The sequence below is a fragment of the Xenopus laevis genome, chromosome 9_10L (genome assembly GCF_017654675.1).
Source record: "Xenopus laevis strain J_2021 chromosome 9_10L, Xenopus_laevis_v10.1, whole genome shotgun sequence".
In the NCBI taxonomy this organism is placed as follows: Eukaryota; Metazoa; Chordata; class Amphibia; order Anura; family Pipidae; genus Xenopus; species Xenopus laevis.
The window spans coordinates 9668652-9695513 of NC_054387.1; the positions used below are offsets into that span (position 1 = coordinate 9668652).

The 26862-nt window shown below is 43.4% G+C and overlaps 1 protein-coding gene across 2 annotated transcripts in view; it reads right to left on the minus strand.

Moving 5' to 3' along the window:
• The window catches only part of sulf2.L (sulfatase 2 L homeolog), a 143647-nt gene extending 118223 nt beyond the window's left edge, over positions 1 to 25424 (minus strand). For both annotated transcript variants that reach the window (XM_041575710.1, XM_041575711.1), the window contains exon 1: positions 25273 to 25424. The gene's annotated coding sequence lies outside the window, so the exon portion shown is untranslated. The remainder of the gene's footprint in view (positions 1 to 25272) is intronic.
• Positions 25425 to 26862: the final 1438 nt, after the last annotated feature.

Sequence of the window (26862 nt, forward strand, 5' to 3'; positions counted from 1 at the left end):
GAGCATGTGTCTCTGCCCTTAAAGGAGAAGAAAAAATGAATATGGCTAAAAAAATTTTATGCATATTTTATATAGTGAACTTATTGCACGAGGCTAAAGTTTGAGCTTGTCAATAGCAGCAATGATCCAGGACTTCAAACTTGTCACAGGGGGTCACCATCTTGGAAAGTGTCTGTGACACTCACATGCTCAGTGGGCTCTGATTGGCTGTTGAGAAGCTAAGCTTAGGGCTCGTCACTAATTATCCAGCAGAAAATGACCTTCCCCTGTAATATAAGCTGATGCTACAGGTTTGCTGATTATTAAATTCTGATGCTAATTGCACTGGTTTCTGTGCTGCCGTGTAGTAATTATCTGTATTAATTACTAATCAGCCTTATATTGTGACATTTCTATTCTATGTGTACTGTATATTGTGAGTGGCTCCCTAAGCTCAGTAAGTGACAGCAGCACAGAGCATGTGCAGTGAATCAGTAGAAAATAAGATATGGAGCTACTGGGGCATCTTTGGAGACACAGATCTTTACTGCTAAGGGTAAGGCCACACGAGGAGATTCGTCGCCTGGCGACTAATTGCCTCGTCTTTTGCGCGACTATCTCCCCGAACTGCCTCTGCGTTTTTCCCCATAGGCTACAACGCAAAGTCGCCTGCGCTAATTCACACGCGGCGATGTGTTTTCTATAGTCGCCCGAAGTTGCCTTTTGGGAGACTATTGAAAACGCATCGCCGCGTGTGCATTAGCGCAGGCGACTTTGCGTTGTAGCCTATGGGGAAAAACGCAGAGGCAGTTCGGGGAGATAGTCGCGCAAAAGACGAGGCGATTAGTCGCCAGGCGACAATATCTCCCCGAATCTCCTTGTGTGAACTAGCCCTAAAGGGCTGTGGTTGCCTTGGGATGGTACAGAAGCACAAAACATCATGTACAACATTTCTGGCTACTTTTTTAGTTTAACTTTCCTTGTCCTTGAAAGGATTAGGGGAATTTACAGGTGTTATCACCTGTGCGGGGGGAAGCAGGGAAGGGACTATGCAGGGTAAGGGGTTTTAATAGTGGGGGGGGGTTGAATTCTCCTTTAACCCAGTGCTAATGGAACAGAGGTTGGAGTTGAAGGAACACAGTGCAAAACAATGAGAGCAGCCAGAAACGGGGGGCAAGCTTTACTCCAGGACAGGGGTCCATATTACTTGTGGCCAGAGGCAATATTTTCATTTAGATTCTGCGAAAAGCTCGGGGTCTCTCCGGGGATCTTTTAAAATTAGTCCCCATCACGGTCATTAGACAAACGACTAATTGCTTTAATAATTCCTGCACCTACAGAGCCGTATCCATCAGCCGACAGCCCTAACAAAGCGGATGGGGGGGATGTTTTATTAAATAGATTGCTCTTTGCGTTGGTTTCAATGTGATTGGGCCCCACGTTGGGACTTTTATGCCGGCGGGGGGGAAGGTAATTAGCAATGAGAAATTGGGGCATAAATCTGGCACCTGCTTAAAATACAAATGAAAGCCGTACATGTGCAGCTCCAATTCAGGAGTCTTATTTAGGGCTACATAATGTCAGCAGTCATGTAATGCAGTCGCCTAATCTTCATTCCCTCTGAGACATGATCATTTATATACAGCAGAAATAGTATTAAAGGCAACAATAGAGACAAAGCAAAACTCACGTCTGTGGGTTCACTCACAGCATTTATTCATTTCAGCATCAATACTTCTCTATCCTATTCCTTCTACTGCCACTGCTCACTCAGATGCCTATATATATCAATTATCTTCAGACCAGCACTCCCTTTAAAACTTGGTGATTTATTGTTGCATAGTATCAAATACCAGACATTTCGGTCCACATTTGGACCTTTTTCAAGGAAAAAGGTCCAAATGAGAGAGAGAGAGTGCGAGAGAGAGGTGTGTATTGGACCTTTTATACAGAATGCTCGGGCCTGGGGTTTTCTGGATAACGGATTTTTCTAGTAAGTCTAGTAGAAAATCATGTAAACATTAATTAAACCCAATAGGCTGGTTTTGCTTCCAATAAGGATTAATTATATCTTAGTTGGGATCAAGTACAAGCGACTGTTTTATTATTACACAGAAAAAGGAAATCATCTTTTAAAATTTGGATTATTTGGATAAAATGGAGTCTAAGGGAGACGGCTTTTCTGTAATTAGGAGCATCCTGGATAACAGGTTTCCAGATAACAGATCATATATATATTAGGGATGCACCGAATCCACTATTTTGGATTCGGCCAAACCCCCGAATCCTTCGTGAAAGATTCAGCCGAATCCTAATTTGCATATGGGTGGGAAGGGGAAAACATTTTTTACTTCCTTGTTTTGTGACAAAAAGTCACGTGATTTCCCTCCCCGCTGCTAATTTGCATATGCAAATTAGTATTTGGATTTGGTTCTGGCCGGGCAGATGAATTCTAGCGAATCCAAATCCTGCTGAAAAAAGCCGAATCCTGTCTGAAACCCAAAGCGAATCCTGGATTCTGTGCATCCCCTATATATATCTATATATATCTATATATATCTATATATATATATATATATATATATATATATATATATATATATATATATAGATATATATATATATATATCTATCTATATACACACACATAAATGTATATATACACACACATATACATACATACATATATATATATAATATATATATATATATATATATATATATATATATATATATATATATATATACACACACACACAGTACATGCATACATATATCGAATATAGTTCAGAATATAGGTCATTGTATGATTAAAAATGGGTTTTTAGATTTACGTTTAAAATGATATAGAGAGTGATATTGAATTGGTTTTCATTTTTTATGATTTGTGTTTTTGGAGTTTTTCATTCGCTTTTTATTCAGCGGCTCTCCGGTTTGCAATCTTGTTACTATGGTCCAAAAAGTAGCAATAATAATTAGGGATGCACCGAATCCAATATTTTGGATTCGGCCGAACCCCCGAATCCTTTGCAAAAGATTCGGCCGAATACCGAACCAAATCTTCATTTGCATATGGATGGGAAGGGGAAAACATTTTTTACTTCCTTGTTTTGTGACAAAAAGTTACGTGATTTCCCTCCCCGCTGCTAATTTGCATATGCAAATTAGGATTCAGGTCAGCCGTGCAAAAGGATTCAGCCGAATCCGAATCCTGCTGAAAAAGTCCGAACACCGAACCGAATCCTGGATTCGGTGCATCCCTAATAATAATACATTTGTAGCCTTACAGAGCATTTATTTTTTTTTAAGATGGGGTCAGTGACCCCGCTTTGAAAGCTGAAAACCACCCTTTAATATCTGTGCCCCATAACCCACCATAACTGAATATATTCTTCTCACAAGGCCACACACACTGCTGAAGAATCTTTTGGCTCGTGATTAATAAAAGATCATGATAACAATAATTATATTAATTCCCCCCTTTAATGTCTCAGCACTCGTTGTTTACAATATCATTCGGCCTCCCTTTATCCGTAAGCTACGAACGCCTTCCCATCTGCTAGAAGTCCCCGTACATCTGCTGCGAGGCTTTTGTATTTTTCTTTGCTGCAAGTGACGAGCACTAAATTACTGCGCTCCTGCAGGATCCTGCGTGTGGAGGTGTCGGATCCAGATGGAGCTCATTTTTAAGGCGGATAGGAAAAAATATAAATAAAAGATGAAGAAAATGTGAAGAAGTGGAAACGGGAAACCCTCCGATATCAGTTGCTTTTGATAAAAAATAAAAGTGGAATTCTCTGGCACTAAGGGCAGAGACAGGCGAGAAGATTCAGAGAGATTTAGTCGCCTGGCGACAAATTGCCTCTTCTTTCGGGCGACTAATCTCCCCGAACTGTCTCCCTGCCGGCTAGAATCGAAATCACCGGTGGGATTTTCACGAAGAATCTCCCCAAATCTTCTCGTCAGTCTCAGCCCTAAGGGACAGTGTAACGGATAACTATAAAGCACGCTATGCCGCAAGAGTAATCAATGAAGGACTTTTTACTTGCCCTATACCTTTAAAAGAAGATAGTTAAGGAGTTACTTTTAGTATGTGATAGAATGGCTAATTCTAAGCAACTTTTCAATTGCTCTTCATTTTTTTAATTTTAATAGTTTTGGAATTATATTTGCACTCTTGCCAGCTTTCAAATAGGGGTCACTGACCCCATCTAAAAACAAATGCTCTGTAAGGCTACACATGTATTGTTATTGTTACTTTTTATTCCTCGTCTTTCTATTCAGCCCCTCTCCTATTTATGTTCCAGTCTCTTATTCAAATCACTGCACGGTTGCTAGGGGAATTTGTAGGGATGCACCAAAACCAGAATTCGGCCTTTTTCAGCAGGATTCGGCAGAATCCTTCTGCCCAGCTGAACCATCCAAATTTGCATATGCAAATTAGGGGTGGGGAGGGAAATTCTGTGACTTTTGGTCACAAAAGGAAGTAAAAAATGTTTTCCCCTTCCCACCCCTAATTTGCATATACAAATTAGAACCCGGATTTGGCCAAATTTTTTGCAAAGGATTCAGGGGTTCGGCCGAATCCAAAACAGTGGATTTTGGTACATACCTAGTAATTTGGTCCCTAACCACCAGATTGCTGAATAAAAAGCTAAATAGAAATAAAAAAATAACCCCAACTAATAAAAAAAATGAAAACCAATTGAAAATTGTCTCAGCATATCCCTCTTTACATCATACTAACATTTAATTTAAAGGGGAACAACCTCTTTAACCTCAACTCCAAACCCTGCAGTGACACTGGGCTACTCACCCCACGTAACTACATGAGGTCCCGAGGAGTTAGTACAATATTACAGCTTGAAAGGATATAAAAATTGCTTTTCTCTTTTGAATACAGAAAGGCATTCCTTGTATGAAACAGAAAATAATGACATAATAGTCCAATAATGTTCTGTGGGGTTTGTGAAAGGATAACCTGCTCTTCAACTCCTGCCAGAGCCGTGACTTTATCCCACATAGAACAGAAGCGGATTAACTAGCTGGTTATTCTTCAGTCCCAAGCAGTGTGTGTGTGTGTATGTACAGTGTGTATATATATATATTATATATATATATATATATATATATATATATATATATATATATATATATATATATATATATATATATATATATATATACACACACACACATATAGTTTTTGAATTATTTGCCTTCTTCTTCTGACTCTTTGCAGCTTTCAAATAGGGGTCACTGACCCCATCTAAATTAATTCATGTTCTATAAGGCAACAAAATCAGCTAAAAGAGACTGTGCCCATACGTGTATAACATGGCAATCACAGGCAGGTCTCCTGAAGCCTAAAATCTCAGCCAGAAGTAAGGATGTCCGCTTGCCTCCCAAGATGTAGACTTTCCGAAAAAAGGGCAAACACAGATATTTCCCTCTTACTACACTTTAAAAGGGAAGTAGATATATATAGAGCATCTGTCTCACTCAGTCCCTCTTCCTCCAGGTCTGGTCCCGTGTCTAGTAATCTTCCCTATTCAGCCTTGGACTGGGGGGTCCGGGGCCACCGGGGTTTACGGTTATTGTTTTATTTAGCTTTTTATTCAGCAGCTCTCCAGTTTGCAATTTTGTCAATCTGGTTGCTAGGTTCCAAATGACCCTAGCAACCATGCATTGATTTGAATAAGAGACTGGAATATGAATAGGAGAGGCCTGAATAGAAAGAGGAGTAATAAAAAGTAGCAATAACAATACATTTGTAGCCTTACAGAGCATTTGTTTTTTAGACGGGGTCAGTGAAAGCCGAAAAGAGTCCGAAGAAGACAAATAATTCAAATACTATCAAAAATAAATTATAAAGACGAATTGAAGAGTTGCTTAGAATTGGCCGCTATAACATCATAAAAGTTGCCTGAAAAGTAAACCACCCGTTTAGGAAACTTAGGGCGAATTCGGAAAACGAAGCACTCCAAATGCCAAGGCAGTTTGGGGAGATTAGTCGCCCCGAAGAAAAGGAGATTTGTCACCGGCGACTTAATGAATTGCTATAAAAATAGCCCTTCCCTTATCCATCAATCCCAGGTGATATAAAGGGAGCCTGAACTGCTTGTTAGATAGACATAAACCATTTGTTTTCTATGAACCCGTATAAACACTAGCGCAATAACATGCTGGTGTGATTCAAATTTAGACCATAAACATCATGGGATTTCTTTGCTTTATTTCTCCCCATCAATTACTCCTTTACCAAAGTTTAGCAACTTCCATAGGCAAAAGATCAAAGCGTTGGATTTAGACCCAAATCCCAAACGCTCGTGTTTTCTGCTGAACTCACGTTGAACCGAGTTCCCTTTGAAATCAGCCTGATCCGAAACAGAACCTTCCGCTTGTCTGCTCCGATTCACTTCTCCGGAACATTCACTCGACTGAAGCTCTTTCGCTAATATACAAGCGGGCGCGTCCTAGCAAAGGCTTCGCTCTCCCCAAGGGTCGGCACCGGCCTACTTAAAACCCACTCAAGGAGAAACAAAGAATAATTAGGATTTTTTTTGCTAAATGTCAGAGATTTGATAGAAATAAGCATTGGTTTGACAGCGGCGCTTCCATTCCCACCGGTAACATTTTGATCTCTCTCGGTACAATTAATAACACTTTGTTAAGCCATAAATTATTCTACTGGTGCATGGAAGAGGTCCTAAGTAAAAGATCTGTTAAAGGAGAAGTTCATCTTTCAATTAAATTTTACTTATATAGATGGGCCTGGTATAAGCACTCGTCAGCTGGTGTTCATGGTTAATTTAGCATTTATTTTCACCATACTTATCTATAGGAGCTTGGGGACCCATGCCTAGGGTGGCAATTTTAAGCAGTTAAGGGAGAAATAAAGGATAAGTGAAATACGCCCTAATCTTGTAGGCAATAATGAATGATATATCGACCATTTTCTTTAAAAGTGCCCCCCTTTTTGTAGTTCCCCATATGGTGAGAGGTGGGTGTATGGTCGCCCACCCTTTTTTTTTGTAGGAAATAGCCAGGGGGTTGGCCGGTGACATTGGGGGGCGGGCTGGTGAGGTCAGGGGCGGGACTGATGCCATGGGGACGGGACTGATGCCATGGGGCGGGACTGATGACATAGTGATCAGCCAAGTCATTCACTTCAATGTCCTGTCCGGATTTCCTAATTTGTTTTCACCCGGGCAGCCCTTCAAAAACCTGGACTGTCCGGGTGAAATCCGGACAGGTGGCAACCATAGGTGGGCGTTTCCTATTGGACCCCGCCAGTGGCATAACTATAACTATAACTATTTAGGGCCCCCAACATATCCAGAGGTTTTCCTGTTTTATCAATATTTATTGAAATTGTATATGAACTAGAGCCTCATGGGGCCCCTGCAGCCGCAGGGTCTGCTTCCTCTATAGTTACGCCCCTGGACCCTGCCAGAAGCACAGTAGGAGGGGGGATCACAGTAGTGGCGGAATCCAGGGGTTTATCTGCAGGTCAGGCAGATTCGGGCCAACCACTCTGCTCCTCTTGCGGCTGCCCGCTTTTGACTTCCTGGTTTATATAATTGCACCTGCCCCGCCCATTTTGTGACATCATCAGCGGGTGGGTCGGTGAGGGTCTATAAATTAAGGGGGTACTGCGGGTGCGGGTTTGGGCCGGGTCGAGGTTTTCTCATCTCAAGATCACAGCCCTGCAGTAAGGCAAGCAAAGCTAGGCTTCAGTTCCCTGTTGGGTCAGCCTAGCCACCTGGCCGGTATTTTACCAGCCTGGCCGCTAAAAATGATAGTTGATGCCAATGTTATTAATAAGTAAAAAAGATAAATATATAGGAAGGCTGGTATTTTTTTTCCAGAAAAGGAGGCAACCCTAGTTCCTATCGTACAATGCATTATGCTCAGTTCTACCAGCTCCCCTGCACAGCCTGGGAAAGGAGGCAACAGGAAGAGGAACAGATGGGTGGGACTAGTAGTGTTTTTGCAGAAATGTTCAATAAATCAGCCTGAAACACTATTTATTTTAAGCACATTCCTTCTAGGTTTAAAAAAAAATATATTAAAAAAAAAAAAAAAAAGCACCGGTACATTCTTGTTTTTCACACAATACGTCTCCTTTAAGAGCACACTGAGCATGTGCAGTGCCGCTGACACAAGGGAAAGGGCTGTCCAAGATGAGAAAACTATAGAGCTACATGGAACAATATAAGAGATTTAGTATGAGAGGGTTGTTGTGCTTTTGGGATATAATGTAATTAATGAGCATATGGTACACTTTCACTTAGAATTCTCAAGCCAAGCAATTTCTGCTCAACACAAGCCCGTGCCCTAGGGTCCAGTAGCCGAGGAACAGCGGGAGGGCCGTGGTAGCAGATTACCAGTACCGGGGGGCCCAGAGGAATCCCACTATATCCTTTGTTCTCAAAACCAAAACTGAATTCAGATAATGTTCCCGGAGCCCCTCAATGAAAGAAAAAGGAGCAGTTGCCAGAAATCATTCGGAAAATCATTCCCATCTGTTTCATGCAGAGGATGAGCCGGGAATGTTTTTTACTACTTCACTCCAATAATTTAACTCCGGAGTTAGAATATTTGCTCTTTGATTGCTCCTCAGGCTTTATACAGGGTATTTATTGTATTTATTTTAAACAAAAGGGAACGCGGCAGCTGAACGCAAATATGTCACAAATTCCTGCCGTTTAATCGCACGTTGCAGTGATGTGTTGCACTAACCCCGCGGCACTCGCACAATGTTCCGTGCGCACAAGGAATACTAAACAACTTCGGGAGATGACGAGATGAGATGTGGAAACTGTGTGTTCCGTAAAGTAAGGGATACCTCGCAGAGTAAAGCTCCCGCATAGGCACTCGGAGAGCTTGTGTTTAAAGGCAACATTCCTTATTATCAACAGGGATTTGTCTGAGTGTTATTTGTCTTGGATATAAGCAAGGCATAAAACATAGCTAGCTGCATGAATACATTCATACAATAGCACTTGTCTATATCTTTGTAAGCCCAATTAGTGCTACAATAAATACAGAGCAAGGAACCACAGATGGACCCTGCCCAGACAGAGGAAGGTGAGTGGTACATACAGAATGAGGAACCACAGAAGGACCCTGCCCAGACAGAGGGAAGGTGAGTGGGACATACAGAATGAGGAACCACAGATGGACCCTGCCCAGACAGAGGGAAAGGTGAGCGGTACATACAGAATGAGGAACCACAGATGGACCCTGCCCAGACAGAGGGAAGGTGAGTGGGACATACAGAATGAGGAATCACAGATGGACCCTGCCCAGACAGAGGGAAGGTGAGCGGTACATACAGAATGAGGAACCACAGATGGACCCTGCCAAGACAGAGGGAAAGGTGAGTGGGACATACAGAGTGAGGAATCACAGATGGACCCTGCCCAGACAGAGGGAATGTGAGCGGTACATACAGAATGAGGAACCACAGATGGACCCTGCCCAGACAGAGGGGAAGGTGAGTGGTACATACAGAATGAGCAACCACAGATGGACCCTGCCCAGACAGAGGGAATGTGAGCGGTACATACAGAATGAGGAACCACAGATGGACCCTGCCCAGACAGAGGGGAAGGTGAGTGGTACATACAGAATGAATAACCACAGATGGACCCTGCCCAGACAGAGGGGAAGGTGAGTGGGACATACAGAGTGAGGAACCACAGATGGACCCTGCCCAGAGAGAGGGAATGTGAGTGGTATATACAGAATGAGGAACCACAGATGGACCCTGCCCAGACAGAGGGGAAGGTGAGTGGTACATACAGAATGAATAACCACAGATGGACCCTGCCCAGACAGAGGAGAAGGTGAGTGGTACATACAGAATGAATAACCACAGATGGACCCTGCCCAGACAGAGGGGAAGGTGAGTGGGACATACAGAGTGAGGAACCACAGATGGACCCTGCCCAGACAGAGGGGAAGGTGAGTGGTACATACAGAATGAATAACCACAGATGGACCCTGCCCAGACAGAGGAGAAGGTGAGTGGTACATACAGAGTGAGGAATCACAGATGGACCCTGCCCAGACAGAGGGAATGTGAGCGGTACATACAGAGTGAGGAACCACAGATGGACCCTGCCCAGACAGAGGGAAAGGTGAGTGGGACATACAGAGTGAGGAATCACAGATGGACCCTGCCCAGAGAGAGGGTATGCAGAACAGATAAGTAACCACAGGTTTAAAATGCAATAAACGTTTGTTTGAAGTAACAAGCATGGTTATTTATCCATTCTGTCGGGCCGCACTCTCATTTTACATGTGAAGTTGCATCACTGACTGACCTACCATGAAAATGTAAAGAAAATATTTTTGCAGCAGATACAACCTGCCTGACATAAATACAGATAACTTCTTTTCTGAGTATTGTGGCCTCTATAGTGTTAAATGCATCACAGCATGTGACGCTGAAGGTCATGACTTCCTATTCTCACCAACTATTCATCCATCACAGAGGCATGACCCCAGTCTTGATAAATTGCAGAAGTGACAAAAAGATCTGAATTCAGATAGGGAGAGAAAGATCCAGGCCACAAAACTGCATTCTTAGTTCCTTCTTTCTGCTGTCTTGGTCCTAAACCAACAGCTCATTTTAAGTACAGTCTAAGGGAAACAATATGGCACCTCCTTCCCATATGTATAAATACAAATATACAGAGAAGGAATGTTCTGGGCACACAATAAGCTATACCCTCATACTGTACTGTCTAAGGGAAACAATATGGCACCTCCTTCCCATATGTATAAATACAAATATACAGAGAAGGAATGTTCTGGGCACACAATAAGCTATACCCTCATACTGTACTGTCTAAGGGAAACAATATGGCACCTCCTTCCCATGTGTATAAATACAAATATACAGAGAAGGAATGTTCTGGGCACACAATAAGCTATACCCTCATACTGTACTGTCTAAGGAAAACAATATGGCACCTCCTTCCCATATGTATAAATACAAATATACAGAGAAGGAATGTTCTGGGCAAACAATAAGCTATACCCTCATACTATACTGTCTAAGGGAAACAATATGGCACCTCCTTCCCATATGTATGAATACAAATATACAGAGAAGGAATGTTCTGGGCACATAAGCTATACCCTCATACTGTACTGTCTAAGGGAATCAATATGGCACCTCCAGTGTCCCAGATCCACATGGTCAGATGCAATTCATTCAGCCGTCTGACATTTACACAGTTCTGTTCTGAAGCCCAATCCGCTCGGGGAAAGGAACAGTCTAAACTATGGCAAAATCCGCTTCCAGATTGTGTGCAAAACACTCATCCCCCCCTCTCTATCCCCAGGGTATCACCATTTCTAATGGGCCGTTATAAATCCCACCGAGAGGGACAATCTGACACTAGGAGAAGGCAAATGAGGACGCCAGGTACCACCGGGTTATTTCCCCTTTAACAATAGCCTTCATTAGCCGCAATTCAGCCTCTCCGCTGGGCTCTGACACAAATTACAGTTCCAGTTAAAAAGACAGAATGACATAAATAAAATACATGATTAACTACACAAATGCTACTGCCTGAAGCTGTTATTTACTGGGGCTCATTTTGTACTCAGATTTGGTGTTTTTTAAGCTTCAACGTAATAATTGACATTTCAGGGCTTTTTTCCCCTCTTCCTTTAGGGCAGAGACATACGATCAGATTCGGGGAGATTAGTCGCCCGGCCACAAACCGCCTCTTCTTCGGGCGACTAATCTTCCCGCAATGCCTTCCCGCCAGCGACAATGTAAATGTAAAAATGCAGCTGGATGGCACTTGGAGCATTTCGTTTTCCGAAGTCGTCCAAATGTAAATCACCAGCGGGATGGCACTCCGAGTGATTTGTTTTCCGAAGCCGCCCGTAGCTTCCTCGTGAGGCAACTTCGGAAAACGAGAGAGGTGCTGAATAAAAAGCTAAATAACTCAAAAACCACAAATAATAAAAAATGAAAACCAATTGCAAATTGTCTCAGAATATCCCTCTATACATCATACTAAACATAAACTCAAAGGTTAACAACCCCTTTAATACCCATTACATGGGTATTAAATGGAGTTGTAATAAGAGACAGTGGTTCACCCCAGAGTGATTTAGTACAGGTATGGGACCTGTTATCCAGAATGCTCAGGACCTGGGGTTTTCTCTAATTCTCTCTTCATACCTTAACTCTAGTAGAAAATCATATAAACATTAAGGGGCCGATTCACTAAGGGTCGAATATCGAGGGTTAATTAACCCTCAATATTCGACTAGGAATTAAAATCCTTCGACTTCGAATATCGAAGTCGAAGGATTTAGCGCAGATAGTTCGATCGAACGATAATTCCTTTGATCGAACGATAAAATCCTTCGAATCGAACGATTTTAATCCAACGATCGAAGGAATATCCTTCGATCAAAAAAAGTTAGCCAAGCCTATGGGGGACCTTCCCCATAGGCTAACATAGAGTTCGGTAAGTTTTAGGTGGCGAACTAGGGGGTCGAAGTTTTTTTTAAAGAGACAGTACTTCGACTATCGAATGGTCGAATAGTCGAACGATTTTTAGTTCGAATCCTTAGATTCGAAGTCGTAGTCGAAGGTCGAAGTAGCCCATTCGATGGTCGAAGTAGCCCCAAAAAAAACTTCGAAATTCGAAGTTTTTTTACCTTCGAATCCTTCACTCGAAGTTAGTGAATCGGCCCCGATATAAAGCCAATAGGCTGGTTTTGCCTCCAATAAGGATTAATTATATCTTAGTTGGGATCAAGTACAAGGTACTGTTTTATTATTACATAGAAAAAGGAAATCATTTTTAAAAATTTGGATTATTTGGATAAAATGTAGTCTATGAGAGATGATCATTCCGTAATTTGAAGCTTTCTGGATAACGGGTATCCGGATAACGGATCCTATACCTGTCAGATGACGTACAAGCAACTATTTATACAGCACATTTGTATAGCCTGCAATATCATAACACACACTGAACAAACAAAGAAATAAAGGATATTTGTTTAAAGGCTAAGTTAATGCAAATGTAATGCCGCACACAGACCAAACCCCACTGTCACACTAAATGGTAGATTATTCTATTGAAGAGTCTTTTTTCTGCAGAATTATTTTATCCCACTAAATAAAAATGAGTTCAGTCTGATTGAATAATCAGAATGTTCTAAGATGTGCAATTAAATGAGGACACCGAAATGTGGAGCCGTGCCCCTGCCATACACCGGCTCTCTATGTAAATGCACAGGGAAGGAACAGGGAATAATAAAACATGTGCAGGGGTTGGGGGTTCTTATAGGGCCCTTCTCTCTCTTCCAACCATGGAATCTGCTTCCCGTGTTGTTATCCCCATTGCCTAACAATGATACATTATTATAGAAGAGCGAGACAGTTCCCCTTTAAAAACCCACCAGGTTAGCAGAAGATAGCAACGGACTATAAACAGCATAGAAATGTCTTCCGGGGGAATCGATCCTCATATAGAAAGATGGAGAATTATAATATAAAATTTGATACCCGAGTGCTCAGAGAAGAGCTCAGTTTGCACAAATCCATATTGTAGAATTATTCCAAATCTATAGATGATACAGATGAATGATTTCAGGGGAAGAGGGTTAGCGAAGGGTCAATGGGCAGGGGCAAGATGTCCTGCAAATCAATTGAATGACTCTCTTTTTCTTTGAGATTTAAAGAATAACTAAATAATCCTGGAATTGATATGGGATGTGGGAAAGAGACTAAGTAGGGGGGTCGTTGGAGTAAAACCTCTTTAAAAGGCACCTTAAGTAGAGCAATTATAGATTTAGAAAGCCAACAGTCTACATGAACTTGAGTAAAAGAACGACTTTGATCAATATGGTTATTGTATGGCACGGTTTTGGCTAAATAAGTTCCATGAAGGTGTCTGACTACAAGTCACCCTTTGAACCTGCATCTACCTCTCTCTAAGTGTTTTTAGTTATGAGAGGATGTAGAAGACCTTGTCTTTCACCTCTACTGATTGTTCACAGCTCAGAAGGACAATAGTTTGGTTCATTCTATGAGATATGGTAAAGCCAACTATGAGGAAGCTTCATTATGCATGATATTGAACAATCCTGCCTTGCAGGTCCATTCTTTGGTCAAGCCTCCCCTGGAGGTCTCTTCTTTGGTCAAGCCTCCCCTGGAGGTCTCTTCTTTGGTCAAGCCTCCCTTGGAGGTCCATTCTTTGGCTAGGGACCGCTATAGCCCAAGGTCACAAATATAGGAAATATTGGCTTATTAGTCATTCAGCCATCGTTTCAAGAATATCTAGGACAGTGGTCCCCAACCAATGGCTCGTGAGCACCATGTTGCTCACCTACCCCTTGGATGTTGCCACCAGTGACCTCAAAGCAGGAGCTTATTTTTTTAATTTCTGGCATTAAAGCAAGCTTTAGTAGCTTAAAAACCAGGTGTACGACCAAACAGAGCCTCCTGTAGACTGCAAGTCCACATAGAGGAGCTACCAATAGTCAATCTTAGCCCATAATTGGCATCCTCAGGAACTTTTTTGCATGCCTATGTTGCTCTCCAACTTTTTTTTACATTTGAATATGGCTAAAGGTTGGGGACCCCTGATCTAGGACAACAAGTTTCCATCCAAAGTTCTACCCACAAGTTGGGGCTTTCAAGTGCATTTAATGGAGAAAATAGGCACCGTCCCTAACTGAACATCAGGCTGTGTCCCCTTCTGTCACAGATCCAAGTTCTCCTACGAAGGCCAGGCCTACAGTTTCAAAAACATTGAAATAAAGACATGACGACACATACATGCCTGGAGGTTCTACGGTGGCCTGCACAATGTTTCATGTTCTCGCTCTTTGTTCAGGATAAAAACAAAACTGGAATGGATGAATCTGTTTCCCATTTACCATCACCTGTCCTTTCCATAATGGTTCTACCTAATGATTCCAGACCACTCCCAACTTATTGGTCCTCACCTCCTGTTACCAGAATCTACAGCAGGGATCCCCAACCTTTAGAACCCGTGAGCAACATTCAGAAGTAAAAGGAGTTGGGGAGCAACACTAGCAGGAAAACTGTTCCTGGGGTGCCAAATAAGGGCTGTGATTGGCCATTTGGTAGTCCCTATGTGGATTGTCAGCCTACATTGAGGATCTGTTTGGTAGAACACCTGGTTTTTATACAACCAAAACTTGCCTCCAAGCCTGGAATTCAAAAATAAGCTCCTGTTTTGAGGCCACTGGGAGCAACATCCATGGGGTTGGAGAGCAACAGAGAGCTGCTGGTTGGGGAACAATGATCTAATCTAATCCCCTTCTAGGCCCTCCATTAACTACTCGTTCCCAGCAGCTACAGGATCATCTATTCTTATGCCCCCTGATCCTTAATATCAGTTTATCCTTCTTCTCTTACATTTTAGCCCACAGGATTATTCTACTGGGTATGTTTGAGAATAGAATATTGTGCAAGTCTAAGGGCAGAGACAGACGAGAAGATTCAGGGAGATTTAGTCGCCTGGCGAAAAATCGACTCTTCTTCGGGCAACTAATCTCCCCCCGAACTGCCTTCCCCGTCGGCTAGAATCTAAATCACCAATGAGATGGCACTCGGAGCGTTTCGTTTTCCGAAGTCACCTCTAAATCGCTGGCGGGATGGCACTCGGATCAATTTGTTTTCCGAATTCGCCTCGAAGTGTTCCGAGTGCCACGCTGCCGGCGATTTAGATTGTAGCCGGCGGCAAGGCAGTTCGGGGAGATTAGTCGCCCGAAGAAGAGGCAATTTGTCGCCAGGCGACTAATCTCCTGGTGTGTCTGCCCAAACTAGTTCACAGGAACTTTATATGAAAGAAAGAATCTGCTTATAAATGAATCATGATAATATATGCTTCCAAGTATCACCTTGAGTACATTGGTACCAATCATTGATTCTTATTCCAGTGGAAAAACACAAACCGCATGATAAATAAGAAAAAAAAATGGGTAAAGTTACCGCTGGGCGGAACAAGCTCTTTTTCTTCTGTATTTAACAGGCCTGTTTTCTTTTTATTTTTTTAAAGGAGAAACCGAGGCCCCTAGTTGTCATGGTAACAGCCAGGAGGGGTTAATTAATGAAGAAAAGGCTGAATACTAAGTCTGCTGGTGGCCCTTGACAGTAACAATCCGACAGTGAAGATTCGATAGCTGCACCTGGCTTATCCAAGTGGCACCGAGGTTGTATGTGTGTGGTTTTTTTTTTGTTTTGTTTTTAACTCATTTCTCATTTGTTCGGCGCTATAAAACAGGAACGTAAATTTGATGTGACTTTGTAGCTCATTGTAGAAACCTGAGAGCCTATGCAAATTTATATCTCACGAGAGACAGAAAGAATCTTATATTATGGGAAAATAGGGCATTGGCAATGTGTCTTCAGGCAGGTGCTAGACGGCGCTCCCCATATTCAGCATTTCACCACATCGGCATTTTTGCAGTGCCTTAATAACCCCCATAGGCCTTGGATCTGCACACTTGCTGGGACACATTTACAAAGAGTGGGTGCAGTTCTAGGCATAAAAAGCAGCATATATTTATTACAACATACAGGCCTGGGCCAAGCTCACCAATTTGCCCCATCCCCATGTGTGACGATAGGTAGGCAAACGAAGGCTTGGTGGCCCACTTTGTTGCACCCTAGGCACGTGCCTACCCCTAGTTCCTGCCCTGCCACATACTATACAGAAAGCACACTACTACCCAACAACTACATCATTTTATGCCTATAAATGGCTACTAGAGTGCAAGGAACACCACTAAGGACTGACCAGGCACTACCATGACAAGGAACTTATAATTCACTGGGGGGGGTGCCAAAATGTTATGTTTTATTCCCCAGGGTGGTGCTCCTTCTCGGGAATAAAAATGCCCCAGTCCAGGAATCTTTCTATGGCAGTGTCTTGCCACCATCTTACATTATTCTTCTCAGGGATTCCAAGGATAGACTTGTCGTCATTAAGGAAGACCTTGGGCCAGAGCACCCCAACCAGTAGCCTGCGAGCAACATGTTGCTCACCAAACCAACATCCAAGACCTCCTATAGGCTAGAGTCCTGCGACGAACCAATGTTTGAAACCCAACCCGACCCAGACCCGCATTCTAATACGTTTGGACCCGCACGTGCCTTGTCCGCAGCCAGATTCCCGACCCGCTGACCATCAAGAAACAAGAAGTCCTGTCATTGTAAACCGGAGGTGACACCATTAGAAGTAGGTGTGATCAGAAAAAAGTAGTAAAAACATATGTAAAGGAGTAAAACTCGCCATTGAGAAGACCCGCAACCCAACCCGCGTCTATACCTGCACCAGAAAGTTCTACCCAAACCTGCAGGCTTTTTTGCAGGTAACCCACGGGTACCTGACCTGGTGCAGGACTCTACTGCCAGTCCACATAGGGGTCACTTAATAGCCAACCACAGCCCTTATCTGGCACCCCTTGGAAGAATTTTCCAAAAGGGAAGAAGGAGCAAAGTGTAAAAAAAATAGTAGATTACACACTTTTTTCTTTTTTTTTTTTGCACACCGCCTTTCTAGTCTTGAATTAACAATTTAGACTTGCATCTGGGCAATATACAGGTATGGGATCCGAAATCCAGAAACCCATTACCCAGAAAGCTCTGAATTACAGAAAAGCTGCCTCCCTTAGACTCCACTATAATCAAATAATCCAAAGTTTCTGAAACAGATTTCCTTTTTCTCTGTAATAATAAAACTGTGCCTTGTATTTGATCCAAACAAAGATAAAATGAATCCTTATTGGAAGCAGAATCGGATTCCTGGGTTTATTTAATGTTTTCATGATTTTCTAGTAGACTTAAGGTATGAAGATCCAAATTACAGAAAGATCCGTTATCCGGAAAACCACAGATCCCAAGCATTTTGGATAACTGGTCCCATAACTGTAGTTGAATTTTTTGATATTATAGTATAAAGTAAATACTATGTTAGGAATCACTGAGAAGATTGTGAAGCCCGGTCCCCATTGTTCTATGGTAGTACCAAGAGCCAAGCGGGCATTTTTAAGCATCGTGCCCAGTCTATACCAGGGGCAGCCCTTTGTTTAAACAGAAAGAGGCTCCGGATACACACAGATTATTTCTTTATGAGATTAAACTGAAGCCGAGCAGATGCCTGAAGATGAAGACTGGCCGATAGCGGAAGTCTCACCGGGCACGCTTACGAGCTTCGCTAAAGAGATTACAGAAGGAGTTAATTAAAGATACAGAGCGCCTTTCTGACGATCTCTGCTGGAACACCGGCTGAACAATCCCAGGACAAATCCCAGTTCAACAGCAGAGCAGGGAGATAAGCAGAAAGTATGCAAGCTCACTCCGGCATTCCTCGCCCCACGTGAAAAGAATGAAAGAAAGACACAGATGCTGGCGGCAGAACATTCATACCAGGGGGACGAGGCTACAAAAAAGCGATATTTGCACTTCTTCCCGTCATCTTCTTGTTTCATCAAAGGCGGAGGGCCCTTTCTTTAGTGGAACGCTTGTGTGCTTAAAGCTGTAATCCCTTCTAAACTCTAATCTCACAAGGAGAAAGGAAAATCTTTATTTGTGCTTTTAAAAACTGTGAGCTTGCATTTGTCATTCTAAAGGTGGCCATACACGGGCCGATAAAAGCTGCCGACAGACCGAGTCGGCAGCTTATTGGCCCGTGTATGGGGGCCCCCGACGGGCTTCCCCAATCGTGATCTGGCCGAAAGTAGGCCAGATCTCGATCGGATGGGATTAAAAATCCGACCGCCCGTTTGGCGAACGCTAGGATCCGATCGTTGGGCCCTAGGGCCCACGATCGGATCAGCCCGATATTGCCCACCTCAAGGTGGGCATATCGGAGGGAGATCCGCTCGTTTGGCGACATCGCCAAACGAGCGGATCTATCCGTGTATGGCCACCTTAACACCTAAATGGCCATGAAATTAATTCAAACGGCCAACAGCCCTAAATTACAGCCTCCATTTAACTCCCAGCTACTGACTTCTTCTCCTACAAGGAGTGTCTCCATAGAGAAAGTGTCCCAATAACCTACATCCCAGGGTGGAGCAATTATTGAGACACCTTAAAGCAAATAAACAACACAAGTGAAGACCCGAGGTCCCCTGTGTGTTCTACAGAGTGCCAAGAGGCAGGACTCCTTCTAATAAACAGAGAAAATGGCCACAGTCAGTGCAAAAGTGGAAGTTCCATCCATCAACACTCTGAAGAACACAAAGAAGGCCAACTGCAGGCAAAATGGTAGAAAATGATTGACCTTGAAATGATTCTTTCTAACGTACCAGCTTGGGTTTATCGCATTTCTCACAACACTAATAATCCTCAAAAATCATTTCCATAGGCAAAGTGTATTTAGAAGTTATTTTGAAATCACCCATAATTCCTGTGCAAACCTCGAGTTTCAAGTCTCCAGAGAATTCCAGCTGCGAAACCACTTGTATCTTGTGCCAGAAATCAGATCCTCCTCTTAGATTATTTGTACAAACAACGTTAAATATAAATACCAAATGTAACAAAACAACCTGGTCTCCACTGTGGGACAAAAGTGTTACTGCCCCCCCCTTAGCTCATAACAAGGTTACAGATATATAGAAACATTGGGGTAACAGTCAACCTGCTATAGTTCCAGGGGTACCCAGGGTACAAATAAGCACTCACCCCAAATCTCCCGCTAACTGGCCTTCAGACTGGGTCCCCTTAGCTCATAACAAGGTTACAGATATATAGAAACATTGGGGTAACAGTCACCCTGCTATAGTTCCAGGGGTACCCAGGGTACAAATAAGCACTCACCCCAAATCTCACCCTAACTGGCCTTCAGACTGGGCCCCCTTAGCTCATAACAAGGTTACAGATATATAGAAACATTGGGGTAACAGTCACCCTGCTATAGTTCCAGGGGTACCCAGAGCACAAATAAGCACTCACCCCAAATCTACCCCTAACTGGCCTTCAGACTGGGCCCCTTTAGCTCATAACAAGGTTACAGATATATAGAAACATTGGGGTAACAGTCACCCTTCTATAGTTCCAGGGGTACCCAGGGCACAAATAAGCACTCACCCCAAATCTCACCATACCTGGACTTCAATAATACAAAGATACACAACATATATTATATTTAAGCTGAAAGGTTGCTTTAGAAAATAATTTAGTAGTGAAATTACATAATTTCATATTATTTCTAATTTGCTTACAATGGGGATCAGATAGGATCTGTACATCCACTGGGACAGAATGTTCTGTTATACAGATAGCTAGAATCTCAGCTGCCATAAAGCAGGACAGGACTGCTGCTTACAATGGGGATCAGATAGGATCTGTGCAGCCACTGGGACAGAATGCTCTGTTATACAGATAGCTAGAATCTCAGCTGCCATAAAGCAGGACAGGACTGCTGCTTACAATGGGGATCAGATAGGATCTGTGCAGCCACTGGGACAGAATGCTCTGTTATACAGATAGCTAGAATCTCAGCTGCCATAAAGCAGGACAGGACTGCTGCTTACAATGGGGATCAGATAGGATCTGTGCAGCCACTGGGACAGAATGCTCTGTTATACAGATAGCTAGAATCTCAGCTGCCATAAAGCAGGACAGGACTGCTGCTTACAATGGGGATCAGATAGGATCTGTGCAGCCACTGGGACAGAATGCTCTGTTATACAGATAGCTAGAATCTCAGCTGCCATAAAGCAGGACAGGACTGCTGCTTACAATGGGGATCAGATAGGATCTGTGCAGCCACTGGGACAGAATGCTCTGTTATACAGATAGCTAGAATCTCAGCCATAAAGCAGGGCAGGGCTGCTGCTTACAATGGGGATCAGATAGGATCTGTGCAGCCACTAGGACAGAATGCTCTGTTATACAGATAGCTAGAATCTCAGCTGCCATAAAGCAGGACAGGACTGCTGCTTACAATGGGGATCAGATAGGATCTGTGCAGCCACTGGGACAGAATGCTCTGTTATACAGATAACTAGAATCTCAGCCATAAAGCAGGACAGGACTGCTGCTTACAATGGGGATCAGATAGGATCTGTGCAGCCACTGGGACAGAATGCTCTGTTATACAGATAGCTAGAATCTCAGCTGCCATAAAGCAGGGCAGGACTGCTGCTTACTAAGGGTATCATTTCCCAAAGGTATTCTAATCCAAAATAGTAACTATAAGACACTAATGGATCATTTTTGGCTATATAACAACTTGCTATAAATCTACAGAGTGTTTGTGGTTCTTTATTTTCTCACCCACTGATCAATTAACCTTCCAGAAGAAGTCAAACCACACCATACACCCCCCCCCAGTCTGAACATAAAGACCCCCATTCCTGCAGCCCCACAGATTCTGAAGCTGCCAAATGTATTTCTTGTCACTCATCGATTTTAATGAGCATTGTTGGAAGCAGGCAGAACAGAAATACAGATGGAGAGACAGAGACAATGGCAGATAATATAATATTTATATCTCTGGTTTGTGGGTTATAATATCAGCGACCGGCTCAATGTCCCCGGCTCACCCGACTGAGTGTCCCGGCTTCTCCGAGTGCAATTGTTTTAGTATGGATCCATCTGCAGTCTCTGCTTCAAGTACGAATGAGCAGCACTGGGCGGTGGATAGAGAAACCGGGGATATAGGAGGTATTTTTAGTTGCGTGTATTCCACTCCGAGAGACGCTTACTGCCGGCAGCAGCCTCGGCAATCATAAAATAATCAATAATCTCCCTGTTATTATTTCAAGTGGATCCAATGTGAGCAGGGAGTGAGCCAATCCCCCCAGGGAAGAGTCGCATTAGCCATCGGGCCACTCACTGGGGGGTCCCTAGATGTAAACACGGGGTTCTCTCTGAATTCATTATAAATGTACCATGGAGCAATAGCAAAAAAGCAACAGGGAGTAAATCATTTATAAAGCATCAAACACCAGGTCAGTAAGTTTATATACATATACATATGTCACTTTGACAAAAACATTCCACTGGGCATATAGTAAACTGAGAACTTAGGGGTGACTGTCCCAAGTATGCAAAGGGAGGCTGGAAAACTAACTTTTTGACAGCCAGTGAACTGGGATAATAGTCTCTGGGAAGGGAGTGTGACTGTGGGATAGCAGGTATAGTAGGGAGAGATGGTGTCTATAGTAACAGTGGATAATAGTCTCTGGGAAGGGACTGTGACTGTGGGATAGCAGGTATAGTAGGGAGAGATGGTGTCTATAGTAACAGTGGATAATAGTCTCTGGGAAGGGAGTGTGACTGTGGGATAGCAGGTATAGTAGGGAGAGATGGTGCCTATAGTAACAGTGGGAATAATAGTCTCTGGGAAGGGAGTGTGACTGTGGGATAGCAGGTATAGTAGGAGAGATGGTGTCTATAGTAACAGTGGGATAATAGTCTCTGGGAAGGGAGTGTGACTGTGGGATAGCAGGTATAGTAGGGAGAGATGGTGTCTATAGTAACAGTGGGATAATAGTCTCTGGGAAGGGAGTGTGACTGTGGGATAGCAGGTATAGTAGGGAGAGATGGTGCCTATAGTAACAGTGGGAATAATAGTCTCTGGGAAGGGAGTGTGACTGTGGGATAGCAGGTATAGTAGGGAGAGATGGTGTCTATAGTAACAGTGGGATAATAGTCTCTGGGAAGGGAGTGTGACTGTGGGATAGCAGGTATAGTAGGGAGAGATGGTGCCTATAGTAACAGTGGGAATAATAGTCTCTGGGAAGGGAGTGTGACTGTGGGATAGCAGGTATAGTAGGGAGAGATGGTGTCTATAGTAACAGTGGGATAATAGTCTCTGGGAAGGGAGTGTGACTGTGGGATAGCAGGTATAGTAGGGAGAGATGGTGTCTATAGTAACAGTGGGATAATAGTCTCTGGGAAGGGAGTGTGACTGTGGGATAGCAGGTATAGTAGGGAGAGATGGTGTCTATAGTAACAGTGGGTAATAGTCTCTGGGAAGGGAGTGTGACTGTGGGATAGCAGGTATAGTAGGGAGAGATGGTGCTATAGTAACAGTGGATAATAGTCTCTGGGAAGGGAGTGTGACTGTGGGATAGCAGGTATAGTAGGGAGAGATGGTGCCTATAGTAACAGTGGGGATAATAGTCTCTGGGAAGGGAGTGTGACTGTGGGATAGCAGGTATAGTAGGGAGAGATGGTGTCTATAGTAACAGTGGATAATAGTCTCTGGGAAGGGAGTGTGACTGTGGGATAGCAGGTATAGTAGGGAGAGATGGTGTCTATAGTAACAGTGGGATAATAGTCTCTGGGAAGGGAGTGTGACTGTGGGATAGCAGGTATAGTAGGGAGAGATGGTGCCTATAGTAACAGTGGATAATAGTCTCTGGGAAGGGAGTGTGACTGTGGGATAGCAGGTATAGTAGGGAGAGATGGTGCCTATAGTAACAGTGGGATAATAGTCTCTGGGAAGGGAGTGTGACTGTGGGATAGCAGGTATAGTAGGGAGAGATGGTGCCTATAGTAACAGTGGGATAATAGTCTCTGGGAAGGGAGTGTGACTGAGGGATAGCAGGTATAGTAGGGAGAGATTGTGTCTATAGTAACAGTGGATAATAGTCTCTGGGAAGGGAGTGTGACTGTGGGATAGCAGGTATAGTAGGGAGAGATGGTGCCTATAGTAACAGTGGATAATAGTCTCTGGGAAGGGAGTGTGACTGTGGGATAGCAGGTATAGTAGGGAGAGATGGTGCCTATAGTAACAGTGGATAATAGTCTCTGGGAAGGGAGTGTGACTGTGGGATAGCAGGTATAGTAGGGAGAGATGGTGCCTATAGTAACAGTGGGATAGGGTATAGTAGGATAATGGGAAGGAGTGAAAGTATTGGTGTAATTGTAGTAGGGAGGCTGGGTAGTAAGTAGAAAGGTGAACGTAGGAAGTATAGCAGCAGTGCACTGATAAACAGACGACATGAAGCCTCAGAGCAGTTGCAAAAGGAAAGGTTAGTAACAATGAGGAGGTTCCAGTAAGAAGTTACGATGATCCCAGGATAATTGTAGGGTAGCTATGAAGGTGTCACTATAATAACAGTGGGTGAAGATATTAGTTCTCAGGTCAGTTGCAAAAAAAAATATGCTTTTTGGAAATACTGCAGTTCCAGTGGGGAGGGATAAAGACACCAGTATAGTTGCATAAAGTGCCAATTAAAGTGCCAGCGTAGTTACTTTCCATCTTTTCTTAGCTGGTCTGATAACTCCATATTTCCATTTGGGTGAAGGTGCCAGCAGGAACGGCAGAGGATGAACAGTAACAAGAGAATATAAAGTTGCCAGTGAAATGAATGAAAGTGGCAGTTGCAATGAAGAGAGATGACAGCAGGAACATCAACATATAAAGATGGCAGTTTTGGCGTGAGTGGGTGGCGATGCTATTAGCAACCAGCTGGGGTGAAATTACCATTAATAATCAGTATTGCTAACGATGTGTCAGTGCTATTGTGAATGGGTGCTATCGCCAATGCGAACGGGTGCTCTTCGCCAATGCGAACGGGTGCTATCGCCAATGCGAACGGGTGCTATCGCCAATGCGAACGGGTGCTATCGCCAATGCGAACGGGTGCTATCGCCAATGCGAACGGGTGCTCTTCGCCAATGCGAACGGGTGCTCTTCGCCAATGCGAACGGGTGCTCTTCGCCAATGCGAACGGGTGCTCTTCGCCAATGCGAATGGGTGCCATCGCCAATGGAAATGGGTGCTATTGTCAATGCGAATGGGTGCTATATCCAATTTGAATGGGTGCTATATCCAATGTGAATGGGTGCTATATCCAATGTGAATGGGTGCCATCGCCAATGGAAATGGGTGCTATTGTCAATGCGAATGGGTGCTATATCCAATGTGAATGGGTGCTATATCCAATGTGAATGGGTGCTATATCCAATGTGAATGGGTGCTATATCCAATGTGAATGGGTGCTAGTGGGACAGAGGTGGAAATGTCAGTGTTTTGGGGTGAGGTGTCAGTAATATCCAGTAAGGGAGACACTGGCAGTAAGTTTGGGGAGGAGCTGAAGGGATAAGAGAGAATGTCTGTTAGTGGGACAGAGGATAAAGGAGTCAGTAATAGATATGGACAATGATTCAGTTGGGGTGAAGGTGCCACTTTTACTGGTTATATAATGAGGTGCCACCTGCAGTGCAATGGGACTCCCAGGAGAGGGGTCGGGAGGGTCGCCTGGAGGAGGAGGAAGAAGCACAGACTCTCCGGGCAGCGGACTTACCTCTCCTTCCAGCAGAAACAGCTCAGCGCACGGAGTTCACGGAAGAAGCTACACGTCGCCGCCCCTGCAGCTCCCAGTCCAGGTGTAACGTCCCGTCCTCTCCCCGCCACTAATAACCTGCTCCAGCCGCTCACTCGCCGGCCAGACTGTGTGTGTGAGAGATGCCTGGGCTCATACCGCCTCTGCTCCGCCCATTGGGGCGGGGTCTGCTGCAGCAGCGCTCATTGGGGCGGGATCTGCTGCTGCGCTGTCTGTACCCGGAGTAATAACGCACAGAAGCGCGTCTGATCGCTAGTTTGTACGCAATTTCTGTGTGTTCTGATTTGTGAGCCCAGGGGAGGGGGTGCAGTCCAAATACATTTGCACTTGGGGTTCACTTTTTATTATTTGCGTGGTTTTTCTTTTTAGCTACTTAACTTTATATTCAGCAGCTCTCTGATTTTCAATTTCTGCCATCTGGTTGCTAGGGTCCAAATTCCCCTAGCAACCATGCACTCATTTCTATAAAAGACTGGAATATGAATAGGAGAAGCCTGAATAAAAATATTAAAGAATTAAAAGAAGCAATAATAATACATTTGTAGCCTTACAGAGAGAGAATGTGTTTTAGATAGGGGTCAGTGACCCCCCCACTTGAAAACTGGAAAGGGTTTAAAAGTGAACGACCCTGGTAACAGTAAACCAGCAGCTTGAACTTAATGTTCTTTAAAGGGGTGGTTCACCTTCAAACTAACTTTTAGTATGTTATAGAATGGTTAATTCTAAGCAGCCTTTCAATTGGTCTTCATTATTTATTTTCTATAGTTTTTTAATTATTTGCCTTTTTCTTCTGACTCTTTCCAGCTTTCAAATGGGGGTCACTGACCCCATCTAAAAAAAACAAATGCTCTGTAAGGCTACAAATGTATTGTTATTGCTACTTTTTATTACTCATCTTTCTATTCAGGCCTCTCCTATTCATATTCCAGTCTATTATTCACATAAATGCATGGTTGCTAGAATAACTTGGACCCAAGCAACCAGATTGCCGAAAAATATGGAGACTGGAGAGCTGCTGAAAACACAGCTAAATAACTCAAAAACCACAAATAATAAAACATGAAAACAAATTGCAAATTATCTCAGAATATCACTCTCTACATCATACTAACAGTTAATTTAAAGGTGAACAACCCCTTTAACGCAGTGGGATTCAATGTAATGCACGAAATTCCAAATTTTAAATTCAATCCCTGGATTTAATAATCCCTGGTGTAATGGGCCCAGTTCGCTTGCAATTTTGAGCATTATCTGTCCATTTCTTTTGGTTCCTAACATATAAGATTTGAGCAGTGACCAATATCACGTTGTTAAACTGTTACAGTTCTAATCGTTGTTCTGAAGTCAGAACGGACAGTGCAGTTATGTAAGAGGAAAGTGACTCGTTACTGTAACTCTCCCTGTGATCACAGAGCAGCCAACAAAGGAGTCGCACAAAGGTGAATTAGAGCCAAGGGCAATGAGAGCTAGCCGGCCCCAAGTCTATTACTGGCACAGTTCTATCCAAGTAACCGAGGCTATTTTTGGACTTTTTGCCACTTCATTTTGTCC